This window comes from Sinohyriopsis cumingii, chromosome 9, assembly GCF_028554795.1.
Source record: "Sinohyriopsis cumingii isolate HCF-2022 chromosome 9, ASM2855479v2, whole genome shotgun sequence".
Lineage (NCBI taxonomy): Eukaryota > Metazoa > Mollusca > Bivalvia > Unionida > Unionidae > Sinohyriopsis > Sinohyriopsis cumingii.
Genome location: NC_142969.1, coordinates 40,998,192 through 41,021,955, shown reverse-complemented (window position 1 = coordinate 41,021,955; position 23,764 = coordinate 40,998,192).

Genomic DNA, 23,764 nt, shown 5'->3' with positions numbered 1-23,764 from the left:
TCGATAGATGTTAGACATGTGGTTAAAAAATTTCGCTGAGAATCAATATCTACTTTAAGGTGTGCTTAAGTGTGATTTCGTTTTTACGATTTGCGCGTATTTTCCAAATATAATAGCTTGTGATTTCTGATGTTTTGCTTGCTGCGAGCCAGTCAATCAATATCTTGGACTAAATTTGTAGAACAGATATTACATTATTTGGATTTTTATGAATGTAGGATATGTATTGTCATCACCATAATTATAAAGGGATGTTTGTTTCATGAAGTAGAAAATGTCATCTGCAAAGATTTAAATATCAGAGGTCCTAGTATTGGGCCTTGCGGTAGGCGGTTGGAAGTTATATCCCAGTTTCTGAGCGAGGGTCCAAGTTTAACGCGTTATTTTCTGTTATACGAACAGTTTTCAATTAGTTTGATGGAGTTTAGATCATTGTTGTAGGTTTTCATTTTTTCCCATGATGACTTTGTTCAGACGTCTGTCAAGACCTTGGATTGTTCCATCAGTATTGCACCACACTGTAGCCAGTGTCCACTGCAAACTTCTATTCATCCACCAGTTTCAAGAGCGTTGTTTGACATCCATTACCCTTTTCTAAAAACAGACAGCAAGATATAAAAATGTGATTGAAATGCTGTTGTATCTGATTACATAGGAACCTTTGAGAAGCAAGGTAAGATGCTTACTGGTCTGAAGTTGCAGTTATCACGGATCAGACTATATGTAAATTGGGGTTACCTGGTCTGAAGTTGCAGTTATCACGGATCAGACTATATGTAAATTGGGGTTACCTGGTCTGAAGTTGCAGTTATCACGGCTCAGACTATATGTAAATTGGGGTTACCTGCTCTTTAAGACGATCTGGAAATGTTCCTTTGTCAATACAAGTATTAAAACGTATGTTAATTTCTGAACATAGAATTGGTTCGCATAATTTAAGTAATTTAGATGGTATGTTGTCAACACCTGTATATTTCTTTGTATCAAGGCTTTTCACAATGTGTTGAACTTGTTCTGGAACTACATGTTTCATTTTGAAAGGTGGGTATTTTTCAGGTGGTTGTTTTTATGAATAGCTTGTATATTAGGGTGAGTAGTTGTGGTATCTATGAGTTCATGTGACCCAATGGTTCTTGCAATGCTTATGTAGTATTCATTGAAATTTTTTAAACACATTTGTTTGGTCAGTAATCAGGGCATCTACGTCCATGAGGATGATGTTACAGTATGAATGTTCATTGTTGGATGTTAAAAATGGGTTAATTTTAGGCCAAAAGTCCTTAGATTTTGAGCCATCGATGCACCTATCAAAGGTATATAATTAAACAGATTCTTTTCTTGGCCTAGTGACAAATTGTCTGTTGTTTGTTTCGTTTTTTTTTATATCGATCATTTTAGATCGTTCGAAATTTCGACTCAGTCCGTCTGTAACATGTTCCCACGTCTTCGACCTCAGGAAGCTTAAAGTCACCGAAAACTCGAACAAGACATTTTGGATCCACAGCACCCTTACTATTGAAGTCCTTTATCATCTTCATTGCACACATGACCAGTTGTTTGCCAAAAATATATTTTGGACCTGGTACTGAGTAAGTTCATATATATCTATATATGAAAATACAAAGCGAATTCATTACTGTTCCTATTACGTCATTCTGTTTTGATTCATGAAGGGAAATGGTGAAAATTCACGCTAATATATGCCTATAAATATGGATTTTAGTGTGTATTTTTGGTTTTAGGTTTTTGTTTTAAAGAACAGCAATTCAAATAGGTTAAATAGCCCCGAGGCAGACGGAATGCGTCCGTGTGTACGCATGTATGGGATGATGATAACATTAATACGTCCCACGACTGCCCTTTATAGACATATATCAATGCAACTAATCGGGGAATGCTGTTCTCACACAAAGTCTTGCAGAGATCATTTTATTCATCCCCTTAAATTGACTTAAACTGCAGCAAATATTTTAGTTTTAGTTTAGATCTCAGGAAAATACATCTTATTTGTGAGAAAAGACATTAATTCTGAATCAACTTTCTTGGGACACATTCGCAATTGAATGTAAATTAACGTTAATATTGATACGGGGAAGACATAAATTAGTCAAACGAAATATTATTGCAAAGTAAGCATACGTTTTATCAAAAAAGGATTAGATATGTGTTTCCTAAAATGTCATTCTTGTAACATAATCAGAAATATGGTATACATTACTTTCCTTAAACTAGAAAAATGTAGTCAGTCCCGAATACCAATTGTTCTTAATAGTTTGTTTTCAATTGTAAATAAACATGGATAAGGCGGAAGTGCTTTTTCAGGCAGGTCAGCTAGCTACGACACAGTAAGGTACTGAGAAGTAGTCAGCTCAGATTCGGCTCACACTCGGATTCGTTAACGACTTAACGTGAACCAATTAGACGCCAGAATTTGAAGTCTTACTTGTGAGAATGTTTTAGTCATGTTAATGCCTGCTGATCTTTGACTTATGTACCGAAACGGAGAAAGGGAACCCAAGTAAAAGAAAAAGGCTCTCAGTGATGCTTTCTTTCAGTCGTCTTCCATCGATTATTAATATGTATGCACCAAAAACATAAATGATTGTTTGTAATACGAGATAAACAAAAGGATATATCAGGCGTATATATTTAGACTGAGTGCTCACACACCAACATTGGGAAACGCACATGTATCACGTGTTAATCAAAACGTACCTGCACTCATCTAACTGATTCATATAATTATATGGCCTCGTAAATGCACTGCCTCTTAATAGGTTTGAAAGTAATTACACGGCCTCCAAATAACTGAAAGGAATTATACAGCCTCCTAACTAATATAAAGTAATTATACAGCCTGTTAACTAACCTAAAAGTGATTATACAGCCTCTTAATAACTCTGAAACTAATTACACAGCCTCTAAATAACTCTAAAAAAATTTATAACCTCTTAATATTTCTGAAAGTAATTGCACAGCCTCTTAACTAATCTAAAAGTCATTATACAGCATCTTAATAACTCTGAAAGTAATTACATAGTATCTTAACTAACCTAAGAGTAATTATATAGCCTCTTAATAACTCTGAAAATAATCACACAGCCTCTTAACTAACCTATAGGTAAATACAAAGCCTCGTAATAACTCTAAAAGTACAAATAAATATTATACAGGTGTTTGCTAACTGGTGTTTGCGGGAACAAATAAAGAGGCAAATGACTAAAATTAAAGTGAACAAATAGTTGGATGTAGAAACCTATCAATAGGCCTTTCTACACAGCCATTTTTTAAAATAAAGCTTTCTTACAAAGGGAACTAGACTAAAAAAACGTTCAAGCTTTGCAAAATTTAAAAACATCTATAATGCATGATAATTATCATCAGTCCTATTTTTTTTTTAAAATCAGTGCATTTATACTCATTTTTGAGCAAAATATAAAGTATTTTGAAAATTAGAATATTAGATTCAAACAAAAAGGACTTTCAGAAGCGGCTTTGCAAATACTAAATATGCTAAGTTTATGAAGTTCAAAGTCAGCATAGGGTTTTATTAAAAGGTTTAATTATTTTTCTTTATGAATCTTTACATTTCTAGCAACACTTTGATGCTAAGTATAGCAATTCATGATGACGCTAAAACTGTTAAGTTGTTACTCTTTTTGAGAACTTATTATGGCCAGATACTGTACATGGCACTGTAACTTAATTCTCCTTACTATGTTCGCACGAGAAAGCAATAAACGCGTAACTCTACCTTATCTAATGAGAAAGGGTGTGTTCACCCAAATAAAACCAGAAAAAGTGTTCAGTGAGACAACGTATGGATGCATCCGGGTGGGGAAAACCTAGAATTGTCTGACTCAGACATTTAAACACTGATATATGAACAACAACTTTATCTTCTCTACCCGCATAATCGCACGAGGCGCTTATGGGTAAAACAGCCAGTATACGTTGTAAATATCCAACAACTGTATCTTCTCTACCCTCATTATAGCACGAGGTGCCTAAGGGCAAGAGAGGTACTAGACGTAATAAATATCCAAAAGCTTTAGTAACGTCTCGTGCTTAATAATGAAAAATACTTTCTTGTAAGCGATCGCAAAACAAAGACATCTAGGCGGAGAACATATTTAAAGAAAAACGAAGTGCCAGCAACAAGGAGTAGTTGGCACGTGTCAAATATCTATACATAGACATTCACTAACATCTTTAATGTAATTTTTGAATGTACGAGTAGAACGATATGTTTATTATATGTTTTTTATCTTATAGGTGTTGTCTAATGTTGTAAAGCGCTTAGAGCTTCTAAAGATTAGGCGCTATACAAAGTCCTCATTATTATTATTATTATTATATAGGGTGCCACCATGGTTATCAGCTCTCAACCAGTAAAAGCAGTCATCGTCCATTCCATGACATCGAGTCATTTCCGGTCATTAAACATTACTCAAATTTTGGAGTGGTCCAAAAGGAGAGTCAATGAATTACTACAGCGGATTGATATGAAAATATTTTCATGAAAAAACATTTATGAGACTGAGATAATATTGGGCTTATAAATGTATGAAATGGTTATAAACGTTTTTCTGCATTTTTTATAAGCGAGGCTCGTGGATGTAGTGGGACGGGATTCTCAGTGACTGGGAAAAACACATGAATATGTTGTAGTCTATTCATATTCAAACCTACGAAAGCTTTCACTGCAGGCAATACATTTAGGAGAAACAATTCAAATCCCCTGCATAGAATCACTCACGCATTCACACTAATACACATTAAATCAATAAGATCACTAGTGTATGGTCAAGTGTGAAAATGCGGTTACCTACCCTGTCCGCTAGAGCGCGCCGCTGCATACATAGAACTTCCGGTAAGTACCTAGCGCAAGCAATGGACTAAAGCTGTTAGTGCTTCGGCAAAAGAGTACTGCCCTAAGGGCAGATAAATTGCATTTCCACATTTGTCAATGCAGCGATTCAAAGTAAACGACTTTTCTGAATCAAAGTGCAATACTTTTGTCATCACGCATAAAATTAAATAATTCATGCATAATATATGCAATTAATGGATGTTTTTAATATATATTTTAGTACATAATTCATGCATAATGTAATTAATTCTTGAGATTTGTTATTCAGCCATATACTTCAAAGATGAAGCAGACGACTCGTGGTAAATCGTGGTTTTAATGACTCATAAAGGAGGCTCTTAAGAATTAAAATTATAACGATCAATAATTTCACGTTTTCTTTATTTTTGCAAGCATTTATATCATCGTCATCATCATCATCATCATCTTTATTTCCTTCCATGGAAGATTACATGATATAAGAATAAATCATCTGAATACAATCAATAAATATTTAAAAAAAAATAAAAAAATTCTATATTAGAATACAAATCCTTACACAATATCAATCAACAAAGTGTTCGTCAACTCATAAGTTGCAAGTTTCAGTACCTTATTTACAGAAGATAGCTGCACACTGCATGACAAAGTATGCTGCATACAGGACGAATAGCTTGGAGTTTTCTTTGTCGATTACTCCTGATGGTAACCTTTTACCTAAAAGATACTGTAGTTGCAGCTCATCTTCTGCATTAAATAACGTAATGTGCAGGCTCAGGGGAAATTTATCAGTAAGGAAATCCCAGAAAGAATTTCGAAAGTTCGACATATAAGGACAACTAACACAACAATGAAGTATCAAATCTGTATAAACATTCCCACATCTAATACACATATCAAGCTGTGTTTGTGGAACAGCAGCCCATAGTTTAGCTACATATGTAAATACCTTAGTGCGTTGTCTGGTTTTAGCCGACTGCCACACTGAGGCAGGTCGTAAGTATTCGTGTATCGAAGAGAATCTATCAAAATCTGCTTGATTAGACATACGAACTCTCCAGAGGCTATTTTCAAGACCAACAATTTTTGACCTTACAATTTATATCAAGCATTAGAGTGGTTAAAATCGCATTACGTGACTCAGAAATCTAGACGTTCATAACACCAGAATGAAACTACTTGTGTATTTATGCGCTCGTTTTTCTGTTTTGACAACTGTTGTAAATAAAGGTTAAATATAGCTTTGTAATTAATTCTTGAGATTTGTTATTATATGTATAATTATTTGTTAGTATAAGTATTATACTTCATATTTTACAGGATTCATGAATTCACGAAGTTTGAAAATCCATTACGCCCTGAATAAACGGTCAACAGTTTCAGTGCCTATCAACCCTACCCAACACCACCTCAACTCTTTAACTGCGTACCAAATAGCAGGGCCACTCACTGTTACCTTACCTGAAAGTGCACATTATTAAGCAAAAAATGTTAGCTTGAGGAATCACGCTTTAAAAAGGTTCTAGTCTATGTACTAAAATATATATTAAAAAGATCCATTAACTGCATATTTTTATCATGCTTTGTAACAAACGCGTGGACTAGTTAAAATAACATCATGTGACCTCTCTCTCTCCCTCTCTCTTCACAAATAATAAAAATAATTGTAAAGGATCATGGGATTTAATTTCTTTCCTACGTACTAGGTGATTAATTTATTCAACGGAAAGGGTAATATATATTCCTGACTAAAGAGGACTAATTTATCATTTCTAACATCTTCTATATAAACTTCAATATTGTTATATTTGATGAATATAAATTCATGCAAATAATTAATCGAAAACACCACATGGCCGCTTTCTTTTAAAAGAAAAAAAGGAAAAGTAAAAATAATAGTAAAGTAATCGTGTCGCTGAAAAGGGCAAAGTTGATTGATGAAATAAAAATTCACTGATGTACGCTATAAAACTGACTTAATGTTGACAAGTATTTCGTAACTTATGTCATGCGAAGGATGGCGAATAAGATACGCTTTATCAGTCTGGATTTAGGATGATGGACGATCTCTCAAAAATAAAAAGTTACACTATTAATTTTGTAGTATTTTTCTGTCGCAATTCGTTTGCTGTGCGAAGATAAACATGACAGCCTCGAATGCTTTATTATTTTTTTTTCTTTAAATGCCAAGCATTTCACGGATGGATATTTCACTCAATTATGTTAATTTTGTACTTATAGTAAACACGTGTCTATATAAATGATTTATGACTGGCAGACACAAATTTGTCCGGCGGTACCAAGAACACTGCGCGAGTCATGGAAAAGGAAGTATAAAATTACTTGCAAATGAAAACTTACAAGAGCATATTCAATGGCTCTCCATCGCAAATCGCCTCGCTTTATATATTTTTTCGACTTCCCATCCCATATTCATCAAAGACATTGACCCAGAGGGCGCTACATCAAATCTGTCAAATATTTTATACGTCTTCTTGCTCTGACCCTGCTCTGACCACATCTATAGGGATTAGTCACAAAATATTCAGAAATGTCAATGTAATTGCAATTTAGATACGGACAACCAGAGGAAGGAGCCCTGAAAATAATATCTTCTTTCGTTTTTGTTTTCATAAGGTTAACAAACGTACCAAGTCGGGTGAAATTCAGCATCGAGAGTTAGTAGGTTATATTACTACTGACAGACAGATGGAGAGTATTACGACATCCCAGGCTCTTTGATTTAAAAATAGAGAGTAGGAACACAATACGACTATCAGGAAATAAAAGGGAGGGTTCATACGTGTCTAGAAAGGGATAGCCCTTTTGTCTAGCCTTGCAGGCTCACGTGAATTAATTATTGTACAGTGTATTATTATTTGCGTGATTTCGTTATATATGGGTACTTTGCTTTGTTTAGGTGAAAGATTAAGGCCAGCAAAGTAACAGTGATAATAATTTCATTAATTGTTAACTATAATCTGGACATAACATTCCTTTGTATTTCAACCAAGACGGTGTTACCTGTCGTTTATATGAAATGTCTTGCGTAAAGAATTATTGATATATGAATGCTACCACCATGTCGGCAAGTTCTGCACGTCGGGTAATTCTGCGCAACGATACGTCATTTCTGTAAACATTGGATCACGTGTGATTTTGGGTCAAAAATTTCATTTTGTATCCAGAAAGGACGATCGTACTTTAATTAAGAAAAGTTATATTCATAAAATGTACAAAAATATCCCACAATTAGACTCGAAATGCACATGAAAATGTGATTTCTAAATGGCAACATGTAGACTCACTCCATGACCTTCTTGAACCTGTAACCCAGAAAATCCAATTTACTATGCATCTTTTAGAATCATACAAATAAATACATCATATAAAAGATGGAAATGTGTACCTTAAAACAATACTGCATTTTAATCCAAGTTTCCAATTTTGCAAGAAGTTGTCCCACACGTACAAAATCGTCTGCTATCCAACGTGTCAACTTGCCGCTAGAACATAAATTTTCAGGAAATTCCCCGGCGTATAGTCTGTTTCTAAATTTTGTAGTAATTTTTGCCCATCAGCAAGACGTTGTAAACACATTGCATCCTATTCATTGTTGTTTTTCTTCCACATAATAGCTTATTTTTTTTATAAAATGTTGAACTTTACTAATTTTTATTTACAAGATCGGTTTAGTTTACTTAATATCTCTTGCCATTTATTGGCATTTTTATGTTGAATTATGTAAAATTAACTTTAAACCTGACCTAATTACTCGACTGAACTGCTGACAGAAACAGTCTAAAGTAATATATTTAATTTCTATTGCCCGATGGATAACCATTACATCTATTCAAAACTGTGCCGACATATCGCGAATCAGGAAAACACGGAGGTGGTATCCCCTGTGTCCAAAATTAATATTATTTTGAACAGAATATTCTGGTGACAATTGCCTCTTTTCAAATGGTAAGCATTGCTTTATTTTATTTTCGTCAACCGGTCGAATTCGTATGCGTTTTGCTTCAATATTGGGGACGGAAACCTTAGGTGCGCAGAAATGCCCGACAGCATTGTAATTATTGAATTTCGGGCTTGTACCCGTGTCTTTGAGTTTGAAATAGAATTGCAACAGGTCGTCTCTAGACTTGTGTGATACACTATACAGTTTATTTAACATAAGAACTGGCTAATTTACCATAGAAATTAAATTCTCGAAAATCTAACTGACGTTGAGGCACAATATGTGGCAAAGTGTATACTACATCAAAATAATCGATTAGTAATTCACAGATAGTTATTTCACAATGACACTGATTTGGAAAAGTCGCTAAAATCTAAAAGATGATACAACATTTTGATTGACAACTTTTTCAATACAATAACTTTAATACGTGTATTTTTTCCCCAAAATTCCTCTTTTAAAAAATTATTTTCTACACCCTTAAAGAGGCTGCATCAAAAAGTACATAAGAACAGCAGAAGTAAATGGCAAATTATATTCACAATAATAATTATTTGGCATAATTTGCCTGATCAATAATTGGGTTTATTAATTAAAAATCATTTTCCACTTTCATTGTGTAATACAAGGTTCTTGGTTCAAGGTTCCAACTCCTTGTCTGTCTTTTTGTTTTACTCGTGTCCAGAATTAGAAAAAGACTTTGCTGCATGTGAAAGAAAGAAGAACAAATATGCTCTTATGACTGGACTTTACTAAACGCAAACTTCGGCAAAACTCAGGCGAAATCAGTGAAGCTTGAAATATGGTCACAATTAAAATTTATTGAAGGAAGTTGTACTTACTCGCGGAATGAAATACTGTTATCTCATTGGCCAATGGAAAATGACGCACTGCACCTATATATAACTTATTTTCTGCTGGCTAAAGAGAATACAGTATTTCATTCAGCGCGCTATAATTGTATATAAAGCGGTGCGATCATGGCCATGTCGAGTGGTAGCGTAGGGAAATGGTTGACATTCCTTAAAGATATGACAGTAAGCTAAACTTTGGATAGGCATATAAAGGCAAATGCCCGAGTTAACCAAATTTACTACGCTACACTTAATGTTGCTAGAAAAATAAGCGTTGATTTTTAAATAGGTCGCGGGAGAAGGGAGAGAAGTGTCCTCCCTTCTATTATTATAGGGTATATGTATGACTGATAGTTAAATTGTTGTTGTTGTTGCAGGGTTTAACGCAATTTTTCAGCACAAGATAGGCTATCAATAGTGGCCAGTATTAATGGTGGAGGAAGAATCCGGGAAAACCCCGGAAAGAACCACCGACCCGCGAGAAGCTACTGACAAACTTTCTCACATACCCACGTTCGCCGAACCCGAGACTCAAACCCATGAAGACAAAGGTGAGATGGCAGTGATCCGTAAAGTTGAGCGCTTTAGATCACTTGGTCACTCGGGGCCCCAGTTGTAATGTAAGAAACGATAAGAACTCCTGTGAGATGATTCAGATTTACATTCAAATGATATAGTGCATTTCAAAATATAAGCATGAAGATATCCCGAGCTGTGAAAGAACAACAACATATAATTCATGAACAAAACTAAATGATCAAATTCGATTTTAATATACATTAAGATGCTCCAGTGTTCTTTCATTTTTATTAGTATAATCTGCTATAAATTATTTCGTTGGCAATATGAAACAGACTACTATCGTCCGAAAGCCAAATCAGTAAATGTCAATGGTCTTGCTGTGTCTCCATATTGTGATCTGAACGCCAAATCAATACATATCAATGGTCTTGCTTTGTCTCCATATTGTGATCTGAACGCCAAATCAGTAAATGTCAATGGTCTTGTTTTGTCTCCATATTGTGATCTGAACGCCAAATCAATACATATCAATGGTCTTGATGTGTCTCCATATTGTGATCTGAACGCCAAATCAATACATGTCAATGGTCTTGCTGTGTCTCCATATTGTGATCTGAACGCCAAATCAATACATATCAATGGTCTTGCTGTGTCTCAATATTGTGATCTGAACGCCCTCACGCATGTCGTAAGAAGAGAATATTAGACAAAGTAGCCGCGGTGGTTCAGTGGTAAGTATGCCTGGTTTGCAATCAGTACGAACGTGTTCGATATCTAGCATTGGATTAGCCTATGTCGGCCCGTGTGGTGCGTCCTTCGTCAAGGCACTTTACTCCAGTTGCATCAGCACTAAATATCCTAATCTAGTTGCTGTACCGCAAAGCTCTAAACCAAGACAAAAACAATTTCAGATTACTACCTGTGCTAAACTTCATTGCTTAACACTATAAACAATAGAACAATTCCATCCATTTAACACCAGACTGAACATCATCGGTCTTATCAGTGTTTGCCAGCTGGGCGCCTGTCAATCGAACACATAGTGGCTTTTCTAAAATATTCCATTTTGGCAATATTAGTATCCTACCAGTCTACTGACTGGTACCGTGAGGATTTCACCGTACGAAAGTCTGGTAAAATGGTTTACTGATGATATGTATTCCAACTTCAGGCCACATATTTTGGTCCCAATTACTTACAAAATTAAGTGCATGCAACGAACTCCTTAAGGAAGATGCACATACAAGTTAATAACAAAAAAAAAAAAAAAAAAAAAAAAATAAGAGTACAACATATAAGACTTGTTATTGTATGGAGAACCTAATTGTTTGACCTACATCCAGCCTGAGGACAAAGGACGGAAACCATGCGTAGTGAATAATAATAATAACAATAACAATAATAATAACGATAATATTCTTCAATGTATGTAAAACTAAGGCAACACTTTCATCTAAATATTTTTAAATAGACACTGTCAGCATTTGATCTAATTTCTTAAATAATACAAAAACATCGATAAGAAATTCAATTAATTCATATACAAGTTCGACTAGGCTCAATTTAGAGTTTTGTAGAAGATGTATTGACTTATTTCCTTAGGGATAATTAGTTTACCTGTGACAAGACCTTACATAGATGCCTCACCTAGTCTCTATATCACCATCAGATTTCCATTAACGAATAAATTGCTATTAAGTTGCAATCAGGTGGGATGAATAGGCACTCCGTGATAATTTAGCAACGAAATTAAAAGGTTGTTTTTTTTTTACATCTGTCGTGGTCGAGTTTACAGTCAACTCATATCTTTTGATCGTTTGTTGGAAAGTTCGTACATTAAGGTTTTAAATTACTCTACATTCTTAAGATTTCACTGCTATCTTTTTTTTGGTATGTTATCCAGAACTGCATAATATCAATTTTCATAATTATTTAAAAGTTATTTTCACTTTGATTGCCAAGGGTGTCTAATGGCTATTGTCGAAGAAAAGGGAATTTCCGTTCCACTGTACAGTAGTAAGTAGGAGATTGTCCACTTAAAACTAGGTGTTAACAAACATAGAATTTGAGGGCATTATTTGGACGAATTACTTTGTGAGCGACCAGCGAGCATGAATGACTCTATGTGCAAGGCATTCATACCACTATGCACAATGCATGTTACCACTATGCACAATACATAATACCACAATGCACAATACATAATATTGCTATGCGCAATTGCATACATACCACTATGCACGATGTATGTATGTATATATGTATGTATGTATGTATGTGTGTGTGTGTGTGTGTGTGTGTGTGTGTGTATGTATGTATGTATGTGTGTGTGTATGTTTGTGTATGTGTGTACATATGTATGTTTGTGAGTATGTGTATATGTATGTATCTATGTATAGTTAAAAGCTGTACATTGGTATCTTATAACAGTACATCAGCACTTTAAATGATGTATCGTGCCGTGGCAATTAGGTGAACATGGTGACCAACAAGGTATGGTTTGTGCACGTTTCGAACCCGCTCCCTTCCGCACGATAGCCATTGAGCCACTGCGCTTTCGAATTAGAAATGATATAGCAGATAAGGGAAATGCCATTGTTGTCTTTTTCTTGTCGAATTAGAAATGATATAGCAGATAAGGGAAATGCCATTGTTGTCTTTTTCTTGTCGAATTAGAAATGATATAGCAGATAAAGGAAATGCCATTGTTGTCTTTTTCTTGTCGAATTAGAAATGATATAGCAGATAAGGGAAATGCCATTGTTGTCTTTTTCTTGTCGAAGATACTTATTTGACTTTAAAAATTAATGTTTTTATAGCTTACATTTGTTTACCACGAGACGCAGTTTTATGTCGTCAACTAGTCTCCATTTCTCAAATTTAAGATCTTTTGTGTCGTTTAATAAATTTTCTCTCGCAAGCAATTGCATTTAGAAAATGGAAAATATAGTAAGTAATACATTTAAAATTGCTTAGATCTTTTCGTCATATCAGGACACACGGTAGCTTTTAACATAGACTATTTTACTGAATGTGAGCGACAAAAGATAGCAGGCGCGACGTGGGCAAAAAATTGAAAACCTGTATTGAATTTATTTTACCTTTTCTATACAATGTTTTGACAGATAAGCTGGGGTAATGTGATAAATAAAATATCCTTGCCCCATTCAATTCAAATTTGTATTATTATTCATGCTATATTCACTTGTGTTGCCTCATTTACGGTATGCGATCATAAGATAAAAATACAATAAAGAAGAAAACCCCACATCTTCCTTCCACCACCCTGATCAAATTATGCTTCAATGTTATATAAATATATAGCAATATTTCAATGCTGACCTGAGGGCCACCAGCCTGAATTTGAAGTTCTTCACGCCAGTGATTAAAACACTTATGTTACGTATGGATATTTGCTTGCCTTATATTTCTTCTTCCTTTTTCTTCCCGAAATGATAGTGGATACCTTGGAGTCGTTATCTATCGCGATTTACAATCATTCAGTAACACCATTTAACTCAAGAAGTTCTTTGAGGTTATGTTACCATATTCTGGCCGACTTTTCAAAAGTTACATTGAAACTGGATCGATAATCTTTCAAGCCATGTACATGCACCCACAAAACTAACCAAGCCAAAAAATCAAAGAGTCGAACTTTGAAACCTTTAAATTTTAATTATTTTATCCATAGTAATTTATACATTAAAGTGATTAAAATTTTTAATCTAGTTACATAGTATGTGTTCTGTATGGTAGTAGTGTTTCTAATGTTGAAGACTCGAGTCTTAGTTAAATAATACGTGATTAGTTTGTTGTTTTGTTTTTGTTTTTTTTTTGTTTACCTAAGATGTGTATCGGTAAAATTAATACTTAATACTTAAATTAATACGTGAATTTAATGGATACATGGACCAAGGCTTATTAAATACATATCTTATTTGCTTTGCTAAGGCATGCCCAGTGTCCTTTTTACGTATATGAACAACCCCACCCCTTGAAATGCTGGCATTACCGTCATGTATCAAACATGTTCAAGCTGCTTGTTTTCAGCTATACTCTCAAACGTTCCAAATAGATCATTTAAAGATATCAAGACACACGGTATGTTTGAAAGTCCTTGATTACAAAGCCAAGCATAACTGATGATAAACTCGCTCAAAATGATGTATCTATGCCTGCACCATTCCGCTTTAAACAATAACCTTCGCAGATCAACATCTCATATTTTGTGCAGGTAATTCAAATCAGTTTCAGTTAAAAGTATAACATGAAACAGACGAAGGCATGCGCAGAAATCCATGTACAAATCGGCCATTAAGCAAGCAATTGTCAGCAGCTTTCTGCAATGCATTTTGGGTAGACCTAACATTGGTGAATTATTGTTATGTTTTCACTAGTTCACCCCTATAGTTAAAAAAGCAGCCCCAACACAACAAATTACAAATGCGAATCAGCTATCTGTCATACTGATTAATGTCTTGCAGAAAATTACTCACAATGACTTGTAAAGATGGAACCGAATTCAACTGAAATATCCGTTGCGTAGACCGTCGTACTGCTAAGTAAAATCGACACGCATGTCCTTTTCCAAAATGACTAAGCTCTCTTGTTGTCAAGTAATCGTTCCATTTGTTTAAGTATTTTTATTGTCTCTGGTAAAGTGGAAGGATATGCTCACTCGACCGTGTTGAACCACCGGGACTTCGTCGAGTACATCAGTTATTAGGTAAGAATAGAAGAAGAAAAGAGGAAAGAGTCCTCTTAAAGTCATCGTCCGCTACTATGACAAAACCTCCAAGAAAGATGCTGTCAAAATCTGCTGGTTTCCCATTGGCAACCTCAGAACTATAAATAGAATTCAGTTGAAAATAGGTTTGTCCCTGTATGGACAAAACTTTGTAATGTATGACCTGCCAAGCACTGGAAAATCGTTGGACGAAATAAAGCAACAAATAATCTGACGAATACTTGTTTGAAAATGAACCAATTGGACGCAAGGATGTCTTCGCTGCGTCTTGCTTGGACACATTTTTCTCCTAATGGCGGACGACGATTTCAAGGGGACAAATACAATGGGGTTTTTTTTTGGTAAAATACACGGATATAAGTATAAGACAGACTTGAATAAGTAATGGACAGGTAACGTACAATCTAAAATTCATTCTAGTGTGGTTGACAATTCAGCCGTGACTAGAATACATGAATAACAATCAGTTTTATCCCATCAACAATCGTTAGAGTTGTCAGACTGGTCCATGCTGGTTGTTTTCGCAGTAAAATAGATTATGGACTGGAATTTCTCATAAATACAGATCCCATAAACTATTTGTTTCGGAGCATCAATGATGCACAACGGTTTCAATGATTAAAGTTTGAATGCACGTGACTAATTTCTATTGAATCAACACAATTATAGGCATCCGATACTTGACCGTGTGTGTTGATTTAAACGTACACTATGTAACACAATTTTTATTCCTGGGTAGTAAATGTTACTTCGTAATTGCCTATGTCTAAAAAGAATAGAAAGTGGCTGTTATTCCCCACAAACTTTGCTTTTATGACCAGGACAGTGATATTTTGAAATTTGCCTATCTCCAATGAGAAAACATGCGAATTTGTGTCTTTTTACTCATGTAAAGTTAGAAACATTATATAAACCAAAATTAACATGTATTTATACTAAAGTAATACAAAAATGACCACAAAAGTTTTAGAAGTGAGTAGTTTTTCGAGATTTACGATTATACTGTAAATCACTTCCAAGAATTAGCTCCTAGATGTAGTCTCCCATCATATTCTCGCTATACTGTCCTTGGTAGCGGCGTTCAAAGTCCAGTATATCCTGGTGAATGTGCTCGCCTTGCTCCTCCGACTAGCCATGTTCTCCTCGAATTTATCAAGATGAGCATCAAGGATATGGACTTTGAGGGACAGCCTGCAGCCCATTGTGCCGTAGTTCTTCACCAGAGTCTCAACCAGTCCATATAGTTTTTGACCTCGTGATTGCTCAGGAACCCCGAACCACTGGGACAAAGCTGTTCCAAGCCGCTTTCTCCTTACTTGTGAGCTTCTTGAAGAATTGTTTCATAAGGCCCAATTTGATGTGCAGTAATGGCATCAGCACTTTCTGGGGGTCCACCGGTGGCTTCCGCTTGACGTTGTTCCTCCCCACAGAGAACTCGGTTTTCATCTTTAGTGGTTGGTAATGGCACTCGACGACAGCTTTTAAGCAAAAGTCTGACGTCTGACCACTGCTTCGTCGGAAAAAAAAAAAAAAAAACAGTGTTGACTGTTTGCCAATGTTGTACCTACGGTATACTTGTAACCAGTTTCAATTAATTTTGCATTGCAGTTAGTTTTCAATATTTTCCCTTGTTGAATGCAGATACGATCATGTTGTTTATGGGAAACATTACGTTCAGGGCTCAGCATTATTGCAGGGTAACCAGACTCGCGATACTTGTATTTTTTTAGGTTGTCAGTGTCATACCTATGTTCGGCTATAGAGTGGCTTTCTCAACAAGTGGAAAGGACATTGTCATTAACCAGGTTACCATCTCTGATGCGATTCCGCTAAAAAAAGGACATAAATCATCAAAGAACTTACAGTGAAGTTGCAACTTTAAAAGAACAAAAGCATACTGATTTGATTTTTCTAAATGAATAAGAGATCCACAGTTTTAACATATTTAGGTTAACAACGGTAACGCATGATTACCAACAGTATAATTTCATATCTGTGAAAACTTCACTAGTATTTAGAACATTGCCGTTCTATGAACGTTACCTCTTAAATTTAATGCCATAAAGAAGTAAGCACGAATGGGATTAATTCATTATTTTTCGACCTTCCGACTCGGTATGTAGGTAGAGAAATAAAAATTAACGATTAAAGCCAAAGCGGGCCGTGTAACCCGGACTATAATTCATTAGGCGATCCGTATCTCTTTCATTCAGGCTAAACGAAATGAACAAATGGGCAAACCCAGAACGTCTGTTATGTACCTACGTTTCCGAAGTTTGGTACCATATATATATATGTACACACACACAAGTCGGACGTACCGTGTCTGCGAAGTCATTCATTGAGAATTAGGGGGTTGGGATTTGAAATCCGTTTAATTAGGGAATTGAAAATAAATCTTCAACTTAAAAAATTATCTTTTGGTTTATATTTAATAACGGTTGTACAAAATAATGTTCTTGTCTTTTCGATTGGGGTGGGGTAAAAGTATGTAATAAACAAGTTATTATGTGCGTGCTTTTGGATTTTTAACGTAACTTTAACAATTTGAGTCATATCGCTACAATATCTGCAGTGTGGCAGTTCATAGTGATGTCTAGCACTGGAGCATCATGCCGCATAAATGGACCAGTTTTCTCTTTTCCTAGTACTTACACATGAAGAAATATTTTACTGCGCTTTTGTATTTATCCTTTGCAACTGTGTGTTCTTTGTTATTGTATAATACATGTGGTTACCTGTAGACACTATTTATTTGTATTGTTTGCAGTGGCTATGAAACGTATGTGCTTTGAACATTAAAAACTTGCATTCAATCAATATTTATTCTATTTACCTTTTACGTGTTTTGATTTATAACTTTTAACTTCATTGAAATGTTTCTTTTATATATATAGATAATCATTCACATGATTGTATGGTAATTCTTTTAAAACCTTTTTTTTTTAATGAAATGCGTGTATACACAAAATCGCATACGTATCCATGATTTTCTTTCTTGTAGTCTTCTGTACTAGACAAACTCAACTGCTACCCAGGTGACGCTCGCTTCGCTGGCACCACGAAGTGATTTCGCATGAGTTACGTAGAAAGGTATATTACCTTTAGCATAGTTTATGGTCAAATACGCGACTATTCAGGGAACAAAATAACTTTAGAGAAATGTCAATATATTTATATAACTGTCAAGACCGCTCAAGTTGATTAAAGTTACCGAATAAAAGAAAATATTGGAATATACAAATTTCTAGTTTGCACCCGCCGAACCCATTCACCTGGAAAACTTTAAAGATGGATTCGTCTCCTTACTGTGTATGTGGCCCGATTTAAAAAGTCTATGAATTTATTCTACACTTGAGTTATGTCTCCATTCAACAATCATTTCATGTTCTACTTGTAAGCTCGAAATATAGATGCTAGATAAATGTATTTAGGACAATATCATCGGTAGTGGAGCGTGGATACAGGTAAGTATGGGTAGATACAGGTAAGTATGGGTAGATACAGGTAAGTATGGGTAGATACAGATGAAACCAGTAAAATAACCGATATCAAATAACTACATCCTAATCTAGTCAGAAGGAACACCACTTAGATTTTCTTCAAAATTACTTTGTTGAAGAGCAAAGCCGTAATTAGAGGGAATTCGCCTGAAATTAATTTGAATTGTGCATTAACTAAAACCTACTTAGGTCTAGGTTCTATTTTTAAAAAATTGACTTTTTCAGAAGCAGGCGATAAATATCCTGAATATACTTTGTCAAAAGAATTTTTCTGTTTAACTTCAAATAAAACGTCATCGCTGAAACAAAACGTGCATTTGGACAGAGTCTGATAATGAGAGATGATAGATTTGTGGTCACTTATAGTTGATTCATGAGGTAAAATACCTGCCTCTACCATGCTTGTTTGACCACTGAAAATGACTGGGTCGAGGAGAGTCTTGAATCCGTGTAGTTGTAGTAGCAGTAGTAGAAGCAAAAGTGTTTGTAGTAGTAGTAGTAGTACTAGTAACAGCAGCAGCAGCATGAGCGCTGCAAATCTCAATGAAAAACAAGAAAACCAGTAGAATAATTTGACAACTCAGACTAAAAATTTAAAATTTATGAACATGAAAACAGTCATTCGGTACAATAAGTTTCAAATTCGAGTTTTCCCTAATGCGAAATACATCATATCATCTGATAGGTTACTAAAAATAAGTGCACCGGGTATTCCAGAGGTCACCAGAACATGAACCTATATCAGTGCCTCTCAGATCTACTGAATTTAAATGGGCTTCCAGAAAAGATCAGTATGACTTCTTTGAAGATCCACGTGCTTCTATAACAAAACGGATAAAGTTAAAATCCGTGAGTGATTAAAATGTGGCAATTAGATGTGAAAATGAAACTGAACTTGACTGACATGGAAAGATCTTATATAACAACATTAACAACAAATATTTAACACCGTTATACATTTACTTTGCAAACATTGTATTCAGTGTTGGATTGCTTCAATCGAAGGCAAGGGTTTCATAATTTGATGAATTGAAAACACCGCCTTTTGTTTCGTGCTTTTCTTTTTTCAGCGGCTTGGTTACATCATATAAGTAATGGCGTGGCCAAATATTCTTCTACCCCCTTCATAGAGCCCCCACCCCTCACAGTTGCGGTAGGACGGCCACTGACAGAACTCGAGAATACCGAACACTCCATTGCACACAAGCAAAATGAATCACATTCAGGAAGGAGAGACCTGCAGAAAATCGGACTGTCCGTCATAAAACCGGACGAATGCCCACCCTAAGTTGCTAGACTTTCTTTGGCAGTTACTACACAACTGTACGCAGTACTGAGCATTCTCCGTTGGGCGAACACAAACAAATTCTGAATAAACGCGAACTCGGATGAACAAATTTGGGTAATAAAAAACCTGCACGTTCTTAAGGGGATCATGGACAGAATATAATACATACACTTACGCACAAAATAAGGTTAGTTAATGAAAAGCTAAGTGCCAGTCTTTTGCTTTTTGATATAAAAATTCCTCAGATTTGTTTAGATTTGTTTATTTACGTACCAGAAATGCAATTTCAACCGAACTGGGTAGAGTGCCAGTAATGTACATAATAGCTGTTGCCAAGTACACTTAAATGTGATAGACTGAAATGGATTACCTTGGTGACAGGTGACAAAACATCCCGTATGTTTAATGACTCATTACTAGTATTAATTGAAAGACTTATACCTTACATGCAAGGTTAGAACACAACCTAGCTCCAAACAATCATAAATCACAACAACTACCTTGATTTAGAATCACATTTTCCACTTCAAACGTACAAAAAGGAAATATTGTCTATGATAAAATGTTTTTCATAAAACAAAAAAGCAACGAATGAGACTAATAGGTGATATCCATCATTATATATATCTGCCTTATACATATCGAAATACATGTATCGAGATCTGCAAAGAAATAAATAAAAGTAAAACAAATGTTCTTTCATACGTCGATAAGTACGGATCCTGGCGTTTCCGACGTGCGTTTTCGGCTTGCAGTAGAGAGAAGAGATAAGAAATAGGTAGACAAGAGCAATAATCTGATTCTACTCAAATCTCCACTGTTGTACGTGAAGGACAGCGGATATCTGATTTTAATCAGATTGACAAGAGCGAAAAAGGCACAGCGAGCTAGGAACCTACGTAACACCAACGTGAGTACAAACGTCAGCACCCTCCAACCAGTTATATTCTTATTTACTACAGGTTATTTGATAGCTTTTAGTCAGACGATGTCGTCTGACTTTTACCACCTCTCCGATAACTCCATGCTGGCTCGGCGATATGTAATACGTCCAACGCCCACTATTGCATGTCGTTAAAGCCGACCAATGAAGGCAGGAGTCGCAGTGGTTCAGTGGTTAGCGCGTCTGACTCGCCGCCACAAGGATGGGGGTTCGAATCATATCATCCGATCAGCCTTGGTGGATTACAGTGACGTGTCATTGGGTGAGACACATTACTCTTTTCAGTAAATATCTGCTTTTGTTTCTATGCCATACAAAACTAAGCCGGTTAAAAAAGATTATGCTATATAAATTGACGATTTGGAAAGGAACATTCTAATTCATTCATATTCATTGTTAGAGTCATTGATATTTACTTGGACGTGTCTGAACAGTACATATCTAAGATATACAGTGACTGACCAAACCCAATCTGTTAAAACTATATTCCCTGTTTCTCCCCCAACCAGCAATCTCGAAACATGAACAATACTGGCTAATGAGGTGTCTGCATGGGTATATCAGGTAAATTGCTGTGATACAGTGATTACTCCTATCAGACTTGTACTCCCAGAGTAATAACTCTGACGGAGCCATTGGTATCAGCTGCTATCAGACAATAACTCTAATGATGCAAATACTCTGAAAGAGCCTTTGATATCAGCCGGCTATCAGACATTTACTCTGAAAGAGCCATTGATATCAGCCGGCTATCAGACATTTACTCTGAAAGGATAATTACTCTCAAAGAGTCATTACTGTCTTCCGCTATCAGACAATTACACTAATATGGTAATAATCTGTCAGAGCCTGTGATATCAACTATCAGATAATTACTGTGACATGGTAATAACTCTGATAGAACTCTTAATACGATATGCTATTAGTCAATTACTTTATTTGGAGCTGATGCTAATAATTTCATTTGCTAACTAATTTGTTTAAGAGACCAGCCCAGATTTCACTCGTATAGGATTCTCCACCGCGTCATGAACTGACCCCACACTGAATCGACAAGCCTGAGACAACTAAAGTGGAAGCGAATACCACAACCCCAGTTAAAGTGCAAGGGAACTATACAAATCTGAATATTTATTTCTCTTGGTGGACACGCGGGTGGTGTGCTGTGGTATTTTGATTGAAGCCGAAATTATTGCTTTTTTGTTTGTTTAGAACTCTCTGCTTGTGCGTGTCTATGTGTGTTTGCAAATGACAGATATTTCACCACACACACACACACACACACACACACACATACACACACACACACACACACACACACACACATATATATAAACAAAGACCAAAATAATCGGTGAATCGGTGCTTTACAAATGTAAAACAAGCGATCCACGTGTTTATACTTTACAAAATACATGTATTCTATGAAAATGTAGGTTAATATCAAATCGATTTTCTTTGTCTGGTCGATTCAATGCGGTGAAATATACTTTGCTCTATGTTTTTCAAGTCCTTCCACTCAAATGAAGACATCTTGATTTGAATTAGATAAGAGATAAAGGACATTTTCCATATTCTATTACAGTGTAGGTTTTGGTAGAGCTGTCGTTGATAGGTTACGCACATATTCCAGTGGAAACAAAAGCAAAACAAAGAAAGAAACAAAACCCATCAACAACCCATCAACAGTCTTACTCAAATCAGATCTCTACAGCCAAGTGATATCTGATTTCAATCAGATTGAATATATTAACATACGTTGTCAGAGTGACTCCATCCGCCAATCCTTTTACACATCGTTTAATTTTCCTCTCATCCCTTTCACCCTCCAATTTATTTATATCCATCTATGCACGCACGCGCACGCACACACACACACACACACACACACACACACACACATACATACATACATACATACATGCATATATACATCCATGCATGCATGTATGCACGCACGCACGTACGCACGCACGCACGCACACATATACATACATACATACCTTCATACATACATACATACATACATACATACATACATACATACATACATACATACATACATACATACATACAGTTTATTTGTGTGTGTGTATCTGCTTTTATATGTTTCTTTTCTTGCATAATAATCAACTTTTAAAGCAAATTATTTTAGGACTTACTGAAAATTTATATATAATACGGATATGACAGTATCTCAATATCTCTCGATAACGAAGTGCAATTCAGTTATTTTTTATATTTTCTTTTTATTTTATTTTTTTGCTTTTCGCAAATATTTAGAACCTAATTTCTGTTCTCTGATATAGGTGGCACTTGGATGGGATTTTCCGACATCTTGACGCCCCAGATCACTATCATGCGAACGTTACTAAGGATTTGTCAATCAAACATAAAGCCCATTATACCTGCTGCACAATGGCACTCTATTTATCCTTTACCTATCTTACTGTTTGATGGACGGATAATTAATTCAGGTGACCAAGTTATTTAGTTATGTTTCGGGGTGGGGGTATCACTGCTGGTATTTGGGTGGGTATGAATTGAATAAGAGAAGTAAAACAAAAGAACATGCCACTGCATCGCTGTCAATTCCCAAATGCTAATTTTGTTAGGAGTTTTAAAGTAAGTTAGTCTAATTAATCTAAAATAAAATTACTCTGTGAAATCTATATTCTCCATTTGTTCACTCCTGCGTATGGTTGAATATGTTTCTATATGCAGATTATAGACATATAAATGAAAGTAAACGGTTGATCGATTACTTAAGTATTATGAAAGGCACACCAGCACATGAAAGACTATTTAGTGCCAAGGTCAGGAATAAAGTGTCTTGCCAAAACGTCAGACCCTGACTGGTTCTGGCAGAATTCAAACCCACTGATTCTGAGAGTGGGACGCTAATCACTGGAATAGCACGGCTGCTTGCAGGTTAAAAGTACATTGTATCCAATCCAAAATCGGTACTTTGCGCTGAGTTCTTAGGTTCTTTTAGGACTCATGACGGTGCGAGGGTTAGAGACGCCCGAGGGCAATGCTTTATGGAGGCGTCCTTACTTTGCCACTGAGGACAGTTTTTATTTCAGTTGCC